We start from the raw sequence: 13,641 nt of genomic DNA on the forward strand, positions 1-13,641 counted from the left end.
AAATACAGGAAACAAAGCCATTATGCCTCGATTTTCCGTTTTCAATGGGTTCAGTTCAGCATGGGAGGTTTCAGGAGGTTTCAACAGCATGTTATGCAAAGCTATAAATATATGTATGTATATTATTGAGGTAAATTGCTGTACAAAAGAGCACTTCAGAAATAAATATTAAAATGTTTAGATAATCGTCTGGTCACGTAGGTATACTTTTGGGAGGTATTTATTTCAGATTGACTTTTCATGATTTTAGCGTAACAGCAACGAAAAGGGCAACTTAATGTGAGCAGCAATATTCAGAGCGCTGCCCCAAAGAATTCGATGGCTTGGAATTTGAAAGCTCGTGGCACTGACAGTCTGCTCCGAATAGAAGGGATACCCAAGTACATAAGTGACAAAGACAACTTTGCAAAAATTGTGCGCATATTAAAATTCTTGGCAAAAGCTTTTGACATAAATTAAAACTTTTTATCAACGAACACATGGCACAGATACTGACATACAAGCTCAAGCGGAAAAGTAAAAGGTGCTCCATAAGACCCAGCACAAAGGATGTAAAATTATATTGGTTTATGCAAGCGACTTTAGGCTTTCCATCCATCCAGACGGATGCATACGATCTCTACAGATGCTAAGAAACTGTAACTCTTGCAACTACTAGGATACAAAAAGCATTCAAATGGAAGAGTCACGATAATCAATAAATTTCCATTAAGTTGAACAATTTTATGGAAAATCAGACTTGAATATATAATATTTATAGTGGATAGTTGATGGGAATAAAGCTAGAGTAAAATATGTGACTTAATGATTGAAGGTGCTCTAACTCTACGAGTCTACGAGTTAATCGAGCTTGCTCCAAGTATTGCTCACTTTTGTACGCCCGCCGTCAGTAGTGGGAAAAAGAAACGCCAATTTAAGTCTTTTATGTGGGACGCTGACACATTCGAAGGCTGATTAAAAACTTTTTTAATTAATTTCCATACCGAAAATAACTTGCTGATCGAGGGGGGGTGGCCAAATGCAGAGCGTAGCCTCCATAAAGAGCTGGAGCTGGCGCCGAAGTCATCGTCAAATCAATTGAACAAAAGTTTTCTGAGACTGTGGGCTCTGCCCTGGGCCAGGGTGGAGCTCTATGTATATTTTTCATCGGCATTGCCTCTAATTTGTAAGGCTGAAGCTTGAAACATTGATATCACTTACAGGGCACATCGGCAGCGGCACATGATTGCCTTACCAAGCGCACATCAAAAATTAATTTCACTCCATTGCTGAGCTCCTCTGCTCCACTCAAGTTTGGCTAAAAATTATTTATGAGATTACTGGGCGTGTCTATGAGTCAGAGTAGGAGTTGAAGTTGGGAGAGTAGGCAAAGCTGTCACCTACGTGATTGTTGGCACTAGCGCGTGATTTTTCCCGTGCCTGTGAGAAAACTTTTTCAATAATATATAAATCAAAACGTCATAAAGTCACGGTCGCATATTGCCGGATTGCTTCGTGCCGTTCGGTCGACACATAGTGACAGATTTTATTTGCTTTTATTTGGGTACGCAACAATTCGTCTTGGCAGATATTTTCGTAGACAATTTAAGTTGCTATTACTTAGCACTGATGTGTATTTAATATATATATTGGTGAACGTCTGAATGTCTATTCAGAAACCGCCTACGCCCTCCTGCTTGCCTGTGTCCACCTGCCCATCTGCTTATCTGCCCGCCTGCTTACCTGCCCGCCTACCCGCCTGCGCCCAGCTGTTACCTGTCTGAAGTCTTCTTGGTGCCTGCCAGAATCGCTGCAGCGTCCTTTTCTTTCCTTTCAACTTTTTTTTACATTCATGGAAATATGTCACAAAATTTATTGCAAAATAATTTTGCGACTGTGACTGTGTGTGTGGGTGTGTATGTGTGGCTCTAATGTCCACGCCGGGCCCATGTGAACGGGAAACAGTCAACCGTCATTTTGGCTATTTAAGGAGCGTCTTTCTAGCAACTTTACGTTTTGTTCTTGCCGCTGCTGTCACGCTCTGTGTCCTTTGTGCACATTAAAATATTAAAAATTCCTTTAGAATCTCAAGAATGTATCTCTCCCTCTCTCGCCATATGCCGTATGCGGCGTAAAAACTTTTTGGCAAAGAATAAATATTTATTATCTCTTTTTGTCGGAAGGCGTTTAACTTAGCCAAGCGGGAAACTGCCTTTGATGCGCAGATCCGAGCTTAAAAATGCCCTCGATTACAATGAATTTTGTATACAATTCATTATTGAATTAAGAGTGCAAAACACTTGCGAAAATTGGGTAGAGACGCTCTTGCAAGAGGCACTTGCAAGAGGCACCTACGGAATCCAATCCACGAACCAGATGGAAAAATCAAGCACGAATAACTACTATATGCGAGTCGAAGATTATCTGCTGCCACGTTCAACCATATCACTCAATTGCATTCCAGTGCCCGCTATCCACGGCAATGTTCCGCTGCAAACATTGTGGCGTATGGACTTTGCCTGCAAACAAAATTAAATGAAACGAGTGCAAAGATAGTATGAAATGTTTGTTTTTGTGCGTTTGAATGCGAAATATTTTTCACAAATATTTTGAAAAATGCGCTCAAAAGCGGTTCAATGTAATCGTCTGTCTGTCTGTGCATCAAAGTACATATGTACGCACGTATATATATACATATATATATATATATATATATATATGTATATATAGATGTATATGTAAATTGCAGATAAATGGGCAGGGACAGATCCTGATCTCTGTGCGTATATAAACAACAATTTTGCAATGTAAATCGACAAATGTATACCCAAACAGACGAAAAGGAGGACGAACAGATGGGTCGATGGGCGGACCGACGAACAGTATGAATTGTACCGTACTTACAGACGTCGATGATGAGAGATGGGCAATGAGGATGGGTTATGGCTTTGCCATATCAAACGAATCAAATAACTCCATTACAGTCTGTGCGTGTACCGATTTTAACCCTGTTTTCACCACAACTTTTATTTGTAAATTATTTTTAATTGAAATCGATTGGAGCCGGCACGTATCCAGAGCAGAGAGAGGGCGAATTGCATCAGTTAAATATACTCAATTGAATAATAGATGTCATCAGTTTTTTTTTGGCTCGATGGCTCAAAACCTATAAATAGACAAACAGGTCATCAAAAATTGTCAACGAAAACTGAGCTCCAACTGTAGGCTGTGTAGATGGTATTGCCAATCGGGCGTGGGTTAATCATATTTTAGTTATAAAATAGATTGCTTATAGAGTGGGCAGACCTATTTATTTCATGATTTATTAACTAATTTAGCTGCAGTATGATTTATGACGAGTCGATTTTCGAGTCGGAGGAGCCTTGGAGGTTAACAACAGCGACAGCTGCCTGTGCCACAAGCCTCCAAGGGACAGTAAAACGGAACATTGAACTTTCAATGCAACAATAATTTTAGCTGCAACAACAATGCACAAGTTTGCAACTTTCAAGAAATTTACACCATCAGCGAATAAGAGAGCTTGTTCTGTTGGTGCTGGTGCTGGTGCTTGGGCTGGTGCTGGTGGCAGATCAGACTGTTCTGGCGCAGGAAGTTCAAACAGCTAAAGAAAATGTGCAGGGGTCGGCAGTTTTTCCTTTGCTGTTACAGTTACAGTTACTCGCCTGTTTGCTGCAAACAATCTGTTTCTCGCTACTAACTATTATGGCAGAAAACAAAAATTGAAACAAGCTGAACTGAACTGTGTTGAATGAGCAACGCCAGTCAACTTGAACAGTGTAACAGTAGAGTATTAGTCATGGCCGAACGAGAGCTACTCTTGCAGTCTGCCCTCGCAGATGCAGCTGCAATGGCGGGTCATGTATTATATTTAGACACGCAAAAGACAGAAATATAAACTTATAAAGACCAGGCATGAAAACCAGGCATTCGCCACCCAAGCAGTTGCAACAACCAGCAAAAAACATATTTGGCAACTGAGTAGCAGTTGAAAGGTCTTTGGAGCCCACACAAGATGAATTATGGCCAAAGTTATCGGCTTTCGGCTGTGCTGCTATGTACTGTGCAACTGTTTAGTTACTGTTGGCCGTTGATGCTACGCTAACTGCGTGCTGTATACTGATACTGATAATATAATATACACTTAAATGTCGAGAAGCCAGGCGCGTCCAGCCTAGCCCAGCCCAACCCAGTCCAGCCTAGCCCAGCCGTTCCTGTTTTGCAGGATGCGAACAAATTACAAAACAAGTTGTACGTTGTAGGCAGTATTGGTAGAGACACAAGAGGTCTAAAAAATACTTAAATACAACCCAACTTAAGTAAGTTTAATTGTAGGAAGCGGAAATAGAACTTTGCTCTTTGGTTAAAGGTGTTCTTCATTTGTTTTCTCCCTCATTCAAGCAGAAAAATTGTATGTATATTTGGAGCAATATGGAGCTTAAAGCAATTAGAGGAATTGTTCATAAGTTTAGTTCGTCAAGTGACACTCTAATGTATTAATTACATTCTCCTATATGCAGAGCAACGGTCAGTGGCTTATAAAAATAACGTGAAAATACAACAGCTTACTAATAATCTCTTCAGATTTGTAATAGCGCGAGAAATGGAGCGACAAAGTGCCTCTATAACAGATTAAATGAAAGGCCACAATCACCGGGCTCGGTGTGCAGCAAATGCAGTACACCGAGCCGATTTGGAATGACAGCCAGTCAGTCGATGATTGCCGTCAATTGGAAGCAAATTGTTTTTATACCCTGTACTCAGAATGCCAATCAAGTTGCCTCAATCGCCTCATTGATTGTGCATTGGGATGCCAGAAGCTCAATCTTGAGTTATTTCTTTTTCATCATTCAAAAATTAGCTGAACGTACCAAAGAGTCAGTATTGATCAGGGCAGACTTAGGTAACGCCTTCATTTGACATTTTAAATGTCGCTATAAAAATCCCCGTGGTAGAGGATATTCCCTTGTCGAGCACCTTTTGCAATATCTTTACTAGTTTTGGTTTTTGTATTCGTTTTGTTGCTCTAGGTTTTTTTCATCCGTCCCTCGGTGCGTGAGTGGAATCCAATGATTTTTTACCAGATCAAGTCGCCAAAGGCTGTTTTTCATTTCCACTGGCTGCTGCCAGCTTAGCAATAGCATTTCCAATTCAGCCCTCGCTCTCGGACGAAATGTTTGTGATTGTGCAACTGCTGGACTGAATTGTCAAAAAGCGATTTTACTGAAACACCCAAAATGGAAAGCAATTTCACAATCTTTATACATAGTTGCTTTTCTGTTTTTGTTCTTTTTTTTCTGTTTGTCAAGTGCTCTATTGCATAGGCTAGACATCTTGCTTATTAGCGTATCACGTCTCTAATTTCAGTTTAATGAAAAAGTCAAACATTTCCATATGTAAAGGTGTAACAGATCTATTAAAATCAATTATATATTCATATACATTGTATGTATATGTATATGTACATAATCATATATGTATGTATACTCATGAGGCAATAGCTAATCGTCTATGAACAATTCACGCCTGTTTATGCCTCATGTTCGCATTCGCATAGTAATTTTCTTGTAAACCAAAACGGTCACATATTCACACTAAAATTGATGCCTTGAGTGGGGAGGAGTGAGCGGTGGTTAGCAGACGTAAGCACGAACCCGACCACTGCATCGCTGTGTGGCGCAACGGTAGCTCTCAAAAGGGAAATTGTACTAGGAAATTTGCCGGAAATTAAAACTTGTGTAAAATAAATCGCCAATCCTCGAACTGTGCATATACACACATACGCAGATGCGCAGACACATGCAGAGACACCGAATTACCGATTCGGTCGGGCGAACGGACGGTCGGTTGATTAGATATATTGAAGGATCGATGCACCATGTCACCCCAAACATGTTCAATCTATCTCACACACATACTGAGTCTCTGCGAGGCACATAGATGAGCTAAAATTCGTACACAGAAAGATTAGACGCCGAAGCAAAATAAGTGCTAGTCCATAATGTTTCTGACCTCAGATCTGGCTTAAAATTTAAAGCAGCTGCCGCCAGCTCGTCTGACTTTGGCCAGGAAATGGCTATCCGTTGTCCTGTACAGTGGCCACGCACCCACTCTGCATCCCTACCACAACAGTGCCATGGCATGGCGTGGCGGGGCGTAGCGCTTGCCCATCCTGTCGGATTTGGTGCTAATGGAGTGACAGTTGGCAAAAAATTATTAGATTTCCTCATGCATGGCGCATTTTAAATGCACGGCGTCGATGGCGCTCGTGTCGAATCATGCAAGACGTGATTGGCCGAAAAGGCGCAAAGAAAACGCAGCCGAATCGAAACAATGCGGCAGCTAATTTCCTTTAATGAACAACAATTACACGATATATGACCGCTGGAGAGTGACAGCCAACATTGACATACTCGTAGGGGGGTACGGGTACATGTAGCTCGAACATGCGTACCCAGGACACCGTAAATTGAGATGTGCAATGATCATGAAATTTCATTTCCCTTGTTTGCAAAAACAAAAACAGGTAACGTCAGCAGCAGGAGTAGCAGGAGCAGCAGGAGCATGGCAGGGCAATGTTGGAGGGAATGGTAATTGATTGAGTAACCACCCCATTAGTCGGAAAATGTCCGGCTAATGATGTGGATTTTCGTGCTATCCTTCTACTTAACAAGGTCATAAATTGTACCTTCATTCAAATTGAATGTTCGCTCATATTAAAATTTTATAATAATCTGTCGCTCACATTTATGCGGCTCACATTTATGTAATATCAATGATATATAACAGAAGCTCAGCTACATATTATGCTTATAGACTACTCGACTTCAGTATACTAAGTAAGTGACCAGAACTAAAACCACAACTTCAAAAACCAAAATCCCTCATTAATTTATGTTTCCTTTTTTGGTCTTTTGTCTTTAAGCTGCTTTGGTCAATTGTTGCCGTCGACGCGTCGCGACGACCTCTGAGGAGCCCAAGTTTTCGCCTTATGCGAGATTATTTTAGCTTATCTACGGCTCAAGCATTACGAAATGACTTTCATTTCAAAATTGTTATTGAATCTTTCGCGGAGTAAATAATCCTTGTTGAAATAAGCGCGAAAGCCCGTTGCGGTTCCAAAGTGGCAGCTAGCATAAAAATAAAGAGGATAAGCCCCATTGGCGCCCTCGCAGTTTCCCCTTTGGCCCACCAGATGCTCTCAACGGAACTCAGCCACACTAAATGCGTCCAAATTATACGCAATCATTTCGAGCTTAGCGAAATTGCGGTCTGCCAGATACTCGAAGGCACATGCATCTGGGCGACAGCTTCGCAGTTGACAATATGATGATTACATTTAATGCCAACAAGGAGTGCAGAATGCTTAGATTTATAAATACTTTGGCATCAAGTGGTCATTGTACCTATGCCAATTTGATATATACTCAAATATCTCTAGCTCGCAGTTGTGCTCCCTTTCAATATCTATATTGGGGGAAGCTCTAATGCATCTAAAATTATGAGAAGCTTTAAGGATTCATTCATTTATCAATATGATAGTTGTTGGAAAAGTCAGACTTCGATCTCAGCGTTCTTTTACATATACATACCTAAATATTATGTGAAATAATATTCCCATTGTTTAATAATCTACTTTCATTTCAACTTGGCCACTCTGAACGCAACATTGCGTGCTTTATGTGGCACTTAAACTTTGCCTTTGGCATGGTCAACATTTATTTTCGCTTCAAGCTTTTACTTGAAATGGTTTCCAAAACAATAGACCCTATTAGCATTTAAATCGACTCGACGAGAAGATACTCTTAATAGTCTATAGACCCATTAAGACTTCTGTTCTTCCTTAGACATCCGTCAACAGATGTACTGTTTATTTTACTATGCAGATCACAGTAGCTAAGTTAACTCAGATACAAATAATGCTTGGAGCTATTAATGTCAATCCCGTCCAATGGCCATTAGTCGTTTAGCGAAAAGGTGCTTCTTTCATATAGTAATCTTACTTATGAATGTAAAGGAAGAAACCAGATAGCACCAGCAAGAACGTAAATGCGCTCTTTTTTAGATTGTCGCCTGGTTTGCCTTTTTCCGCTTATTGTGCCTTTAGAATGCGTATTCAAATGCATAGAAACGAAAGTAAAAACAAATACCGCTCAATTTGCTGTGCAAATAGAAAAAATTAAGTAAGAGCGACAAAAACATTGCTGCGATGATGTAAAACCACGAGATGGAGACGGAGACGGAGATGGAGATGGAAATGGGTATAAACGGAAACACCATTGGAGGGTGGTTATTTTTTCTGTTGTTGGTTGGGTGGCTGGGTGGCTGGGTGGTTGGGTTGCGCGATATGGTGACGAATGCGTGTGCGGATGGGAGAGCGGCTAAGTGTCGTCAGCTGCAGTAGCAGTAGTACAATTTATGACAACTTAATTGATTTACTTTTCGTACGTGACCAGAAAAATGAAAATTGCATTACGCTGGGATTTTCTTTTGCCTTTTTTGCGCTACAGTCGGAAGTTCTATTTCAATGCTGCTCATATTGTCCTAGTCGACACGATGCTACGATGTTCCTGCTGTCCCCATTCCATCTCCAAGGCAGGCTATTAGCATTCCCTATTCACAGCTACATCATGGCGGGCTCGTAGCAATTCCCAAACACATATTTGTGTATATGTTGCTATTGCGGAATACGCATACCCTGTAAAGCTGGTGAAAACACCAATTGTGATATGAAACGAATTATATTTTGTAGCAGTGGAAACAAGCGATGGTTAATTCCGAAGTGGCTTGGCTTCTATTCAAAACAGAAGTTGCAAATGTACGCACATCCCATGCTAAGACACTGTACACAATTTTCAACTAAGCCAAGCGGCAGCTTGGCCAAGCTAAACCGATAGCAGCCAGGCAGCTGGCAACAGCTGCTGAAAACATAATCGCTCAACGACAAAACCCGTTGCAGACACAAACAAATGTCTGATTCGAGTGTTGCTCGCTGTTGACTTTTGTAACTTCATCGTGAACTTATTTCCGTTTCCAGCCAGTGCGAACCTCCAAACTTTAAGCGAATACCATTTGAGTTACTTAAGCACGCCAGTTTATCCCATCTAAGTTCTTTTCTTTTGACCTTTTTCGTAGTTTTTTTCACAGCTTTTTTGCTCGTTGTTGTTGTAACTTTGCATGGGTCGCGGTAGCAGTCTTAACTTTTTTATTATTTGCTTCTTGCGATTTAGCTTGCAAATTGCGCCGTCCCACAGGCTCATGGGTGTATAACTCCAAAGTACCCACAAAAGTTTTCGAAAAACGCTTCATCAATTCACTTTGGCTCTCTTTTACTCTGCCTGGTTGCGTTAACTGCACGCAGGAAAACTCAGTCACATAAAGACACTCTCTATATATATGTTCGTATGTGTATGTGTATTCGTGACAGGCACGAATACATACACTCAGCCTTTCTTGCGGCTACTTTGACTTAATCGCATATTAGCGGCAAGTTTTTCCTGTACTTAAGAAACCACTTAAGAACTTGTTAAATAATCAATGAAAAAGATTTTTACCACAACCTCCTGACGGGCTGTTCCTTTAATAGTCATTCTGATGTTAGACATGCCTGCAAATCTATTTCTCTTTCCGCCACATAGTGAATGGAATTGCTAAGAATTTAAATCAACATCATCAACATGCTGGGTAGATGCAGTTAATAATGCCACAACCATTCAGTAGACATACATACATATGTATGTAAGTACATATGTATGAATGTAGCTTACGGATAGTCCCTCCTCCTTCATAGGAGACTAGATCATTTTAAACAAATAATAACTGTCCATTAAAAAAATAAAAATAAAAGAAAAACAAGCTCTAGTCGAAATTAAAGAGATCTTGGCCTTCATTCAGACGTACGGACAGAAGTAAGTAAGAAAGCTCTAGTCGGGGTGGCCGATTTGGGGATGCTTTGAGCTTCGAATGATTTGCGTTTTTATTTAATTTAAGCCTTTGAAACTGTTCAACCAGAGAAACAAAACAAAGAGGACATGCGCCTACTACCACCGCCATTTCACTGTCTGAGCAATCATTCGCGAATCCACTGCTAGCGCGTTATACATATAGCAAATAAAACACTAAAGTAGCACAATTCAATAGAAATTGTGATTCTTATAAAAAATTCACTTAACTCACATATTGGCTATCCTTACAATGGGGAGAATGGTAAAAATTGGAGCCGGTATCTAACTGCGTATTTTGAGGCTGTGTTTTGTATGTATTGATTATTTGAAACAAACTTGATCTATGCGTACTATACAGGGAGTTACTCTACTTACTATTTACTTGAATTCTCCTCCTGTCTGTTACATACATTTTAACAAACCATTATACCCCGATATCCCATATTCAATGGGTTCATGGTGTAAAAACAAACAATTTCTAACAGACAATGGTGACACCTTATTTCTGGTTTTTGAATAACGACGGGTAATTGAGTGGAAACTTGAATCGATTTTATAATTTTCATACACACATACATGCCCACACGCACACACAATCAAGAGCGCTTTAGGCGAGACTATGCGACTAGGAGAAATCTATGTTTTCATTCTCAAAAAATCATCAATGGGTAACAGTTTACACAGCGCTACTACTTTGACCAAAATCTCTTTGTAAGCTATCGACCACCGCATGCAGAGGGTATGATATATGTATATATATAGATTTTGATCCGAAACTATGAACTGAAATGTTGTTTCCTATGCAGCGGTCGGTTATCATCAGATATTATGCAAGCATAAAAGAGCTTACCATTATAAAGTAAAGCTACAAATAATCCGGAACTTGATACAGGGTATCATGTGGTCTGACACCACAACAAGAGAACGAACGGTCGGCACTGCTGCCTGCTACTCCATACGTCATTGACATTGATTTAACTTTCGAACTTGGCTTTGTGGAGCGAGCAAGGTGTTTCTATAAGTTTTAGCTGCTCTCATAAAGCCATTCAGTCAGGCACAGAGTCCAACAGTCATTTGTATTTTCACGGAATGTTCTTTCAGGCAGTTTGACGGCAGCCAGTACCTTTGTTTGGGGACTTCGTACAAATGGCGTGGAAGAATTGCTTTAAGTAATTGTTTTCCTATCTCCTCTATGAACATTTTCTGGTTGTCCTTGCTGCCAGCGTGTGACGTAGCTGATGCTTTCTGTTTTGATGCTATTTCTGTTTTGAGATTGTTTTTTGAAAATGCTTTGATGTAATTTCGCTGCACAGCCAGTCAGTCATGGAAAATTACTATAATATGTATATGCATATATTACACTTAATTTGAGTATATGGTTTATTGAATAATTGGCACTAAGCGTCAGCTGTTGAAGGGAATATTAAGCAAAATAAAGAAACCTTTGCCGTCAGACAATATGAATGAGCAACACTTAGAGTTCATTTTTAAAAATGCCATGCTGTGAGTGTAGGGGCTGCACGTGTGGCAACTTTAATCAGACTCGGTCTGTGGCTGTGCCTCTGTGCCTGGGCCTGTTCCCAACAGTCGATGCCCTTGCGGCAACGGCGGCGGCGGCGGCGGCAAGAGCTACAGGTAAGGTGGCCGATTTAACGCTTTCGAGCCCACCGCTACTCTTTCAGTTTTCATTTTACATATTGCCCTCGGAGTTGTATATTTTTTGCTTTTGTATTTTTGCCAGCTTCCTCGCCTGCCAGGCGCTCAATGTTTCTCTTAGAGCGTGTCTGTCTGCCTAACGGCCGCCTATCTGTTTGCGCAAACTGCAAACTGCCTGCATTCCTCTCTATTTTGCACCTTTTGTACGTTTTTAATTTTCCTGTTTTATTTCCGGTTTTACGATTCCGATCTCAAATCTAGATTGCAATGGCATCACTGTTGGCGTGGCGTTGGCGTTGGTCCGACGACGAGCTGGCAGTCAACACCACAACTCCAGCCGGCTCGACTCCCGATGCAAAACATATTTCACTTTAATATGTCTCTTTAAACGCGGACATAAAGTTAAGTTTGATCTAACCACCAAAGCAAGCCTATGTAACCGCTTCGGCCTCAAAGTCGAATGCTGCTAGCTGCCGCTGTTGCACAGCAGCCGACGTCTATAGATAAGCAGCAAGAGCACATGGGTGAAAAGAGTAGACGGCTTGGAGAGGCCACGATAAACATTTATGTACTTGGCCACTTTTGTAAAAATATTTGCATAAAAGGGTCAGTGGCACCTTTCGCAGCGGGCAAGACGGCGTACTGAAAATATGCCTGTGAAAGGTTGTTTCCACATGTATGTCATTAAGGAAGCAGAGTCTATTTCCTCCGAGGTCCGTCTACTGATATTGAATGTGCAGTGTTGGGGACCTTACCTTGACCAGGTTAACAGCCTGTTTCCCTGAACCGAGAGCTACACTCCACATCATCAGCGTGCTCTGCCCAATTGAAAAACGTTTCAAAGAGGGACTTATTAAGTAGCTTGGCAACTAGGTTCCTATCATCTGATGGGTACTTAGCTCTGCTAGTCATGACTGAATCCTTGTAGCCTACGTTTCCTGGCTTGTCGGTAGTAGCTCGGGGTATATAATAATTTCTGAAGCGTACGCGAGCAATACGTTCAAAGGTTTCAAATTATTTACAACCATTCTCATTTTGTACACCCATCAGCCATAGATGTTCAGACGTGCACATCTGACGGCTGATAGACGTTTAACAAAAGGACAAGCTGGATTCTACAAATATCAGACTGCGGACTGTTGAGCAGAGAGCAAATGCAACAACGTTGGGTAAAAATAAAAGCAGGCGAAAGCAGGGAGGAGGAGAGATGGAGATAGAGCGAGAGCGAGAGAAAGAGAGAGAGAGAGAGAACAGAGAGGCGAAAACAAAGCGTTTATAAGGCATTGTTAGCCACCCGTTGAGTGGTCGGTCTAACTGATGTTGGCCGCTACTCAACGGCAGCTGCTGGCCTCAAGCTGCCAAAACAAATAAGTTTTCACTGACTATACGATTACTCGGTTGCTGCGGCACTGGCTTGGCAGATTTGTTGTTGATAAAAAGATTGACAGCGTTGATAGCCGAAATAATTAATTGAATGAAAATGCTACAACAAATGCCTTTAATTAGCGTCGGGTTTCTGCGCTTCTCGACCAGACGACTGTCTAGGCAGGGGGAGAGTGCAGGGCGAACGGTGAAATGTGAATGGTGGAGAGCACAGGGGCAGGATGTGCCTTGGCTGCCTGAATAAATGCTTGCTGTTCTTACAGCCACTAAAGCGCTAAGGAGAGTATATTAAATGCACTTAACATATTATTGGTTTAGTCGCGAATCGACTTATCTTGTGTTAATATTCGGCTAACAAAATGGCAATAAATAGACTTCGTTTCTCCGGTTTTCTCGATGTAAAAAGATTGCAATTGTGGTGGGAAAATAAATAATTGATGAAGCCTGAGTAGCTCACCGTCAATCAATTCAAAGTTTCGAATGTATCCTTCCTTTGAGTTTTACCCTTTGTGTTAAAGACCTCATCGGCCTCTGTAGTGTAGCTTGGTTTCTCTACGAGCCGCCTATGTCGCGATTCTCCTTGAAAATTATTCAAGCTGAAGGATATATGATAATTTCCGACGGAAGTGTAATCAAAAATCGCTTAGACAACTGAACGCAA

Source organism: Drosophila mojavensis, unplaced genomic scaffold (assembly GCF_018153725.1).
Source record: "Drosophila mojavensis isolate 15081-1352.22 unplaced genomic scaffold, ASM1815372v1 contig_136, whole genome shotgun sequence".
In the NCBI taxonomy this organism is placed as follows: Eukaryota; Metazoa; Arthropoda; class Insecta; order Diptera; family Drosophilidae; genus Drosophila; species Drosophila mojavensis.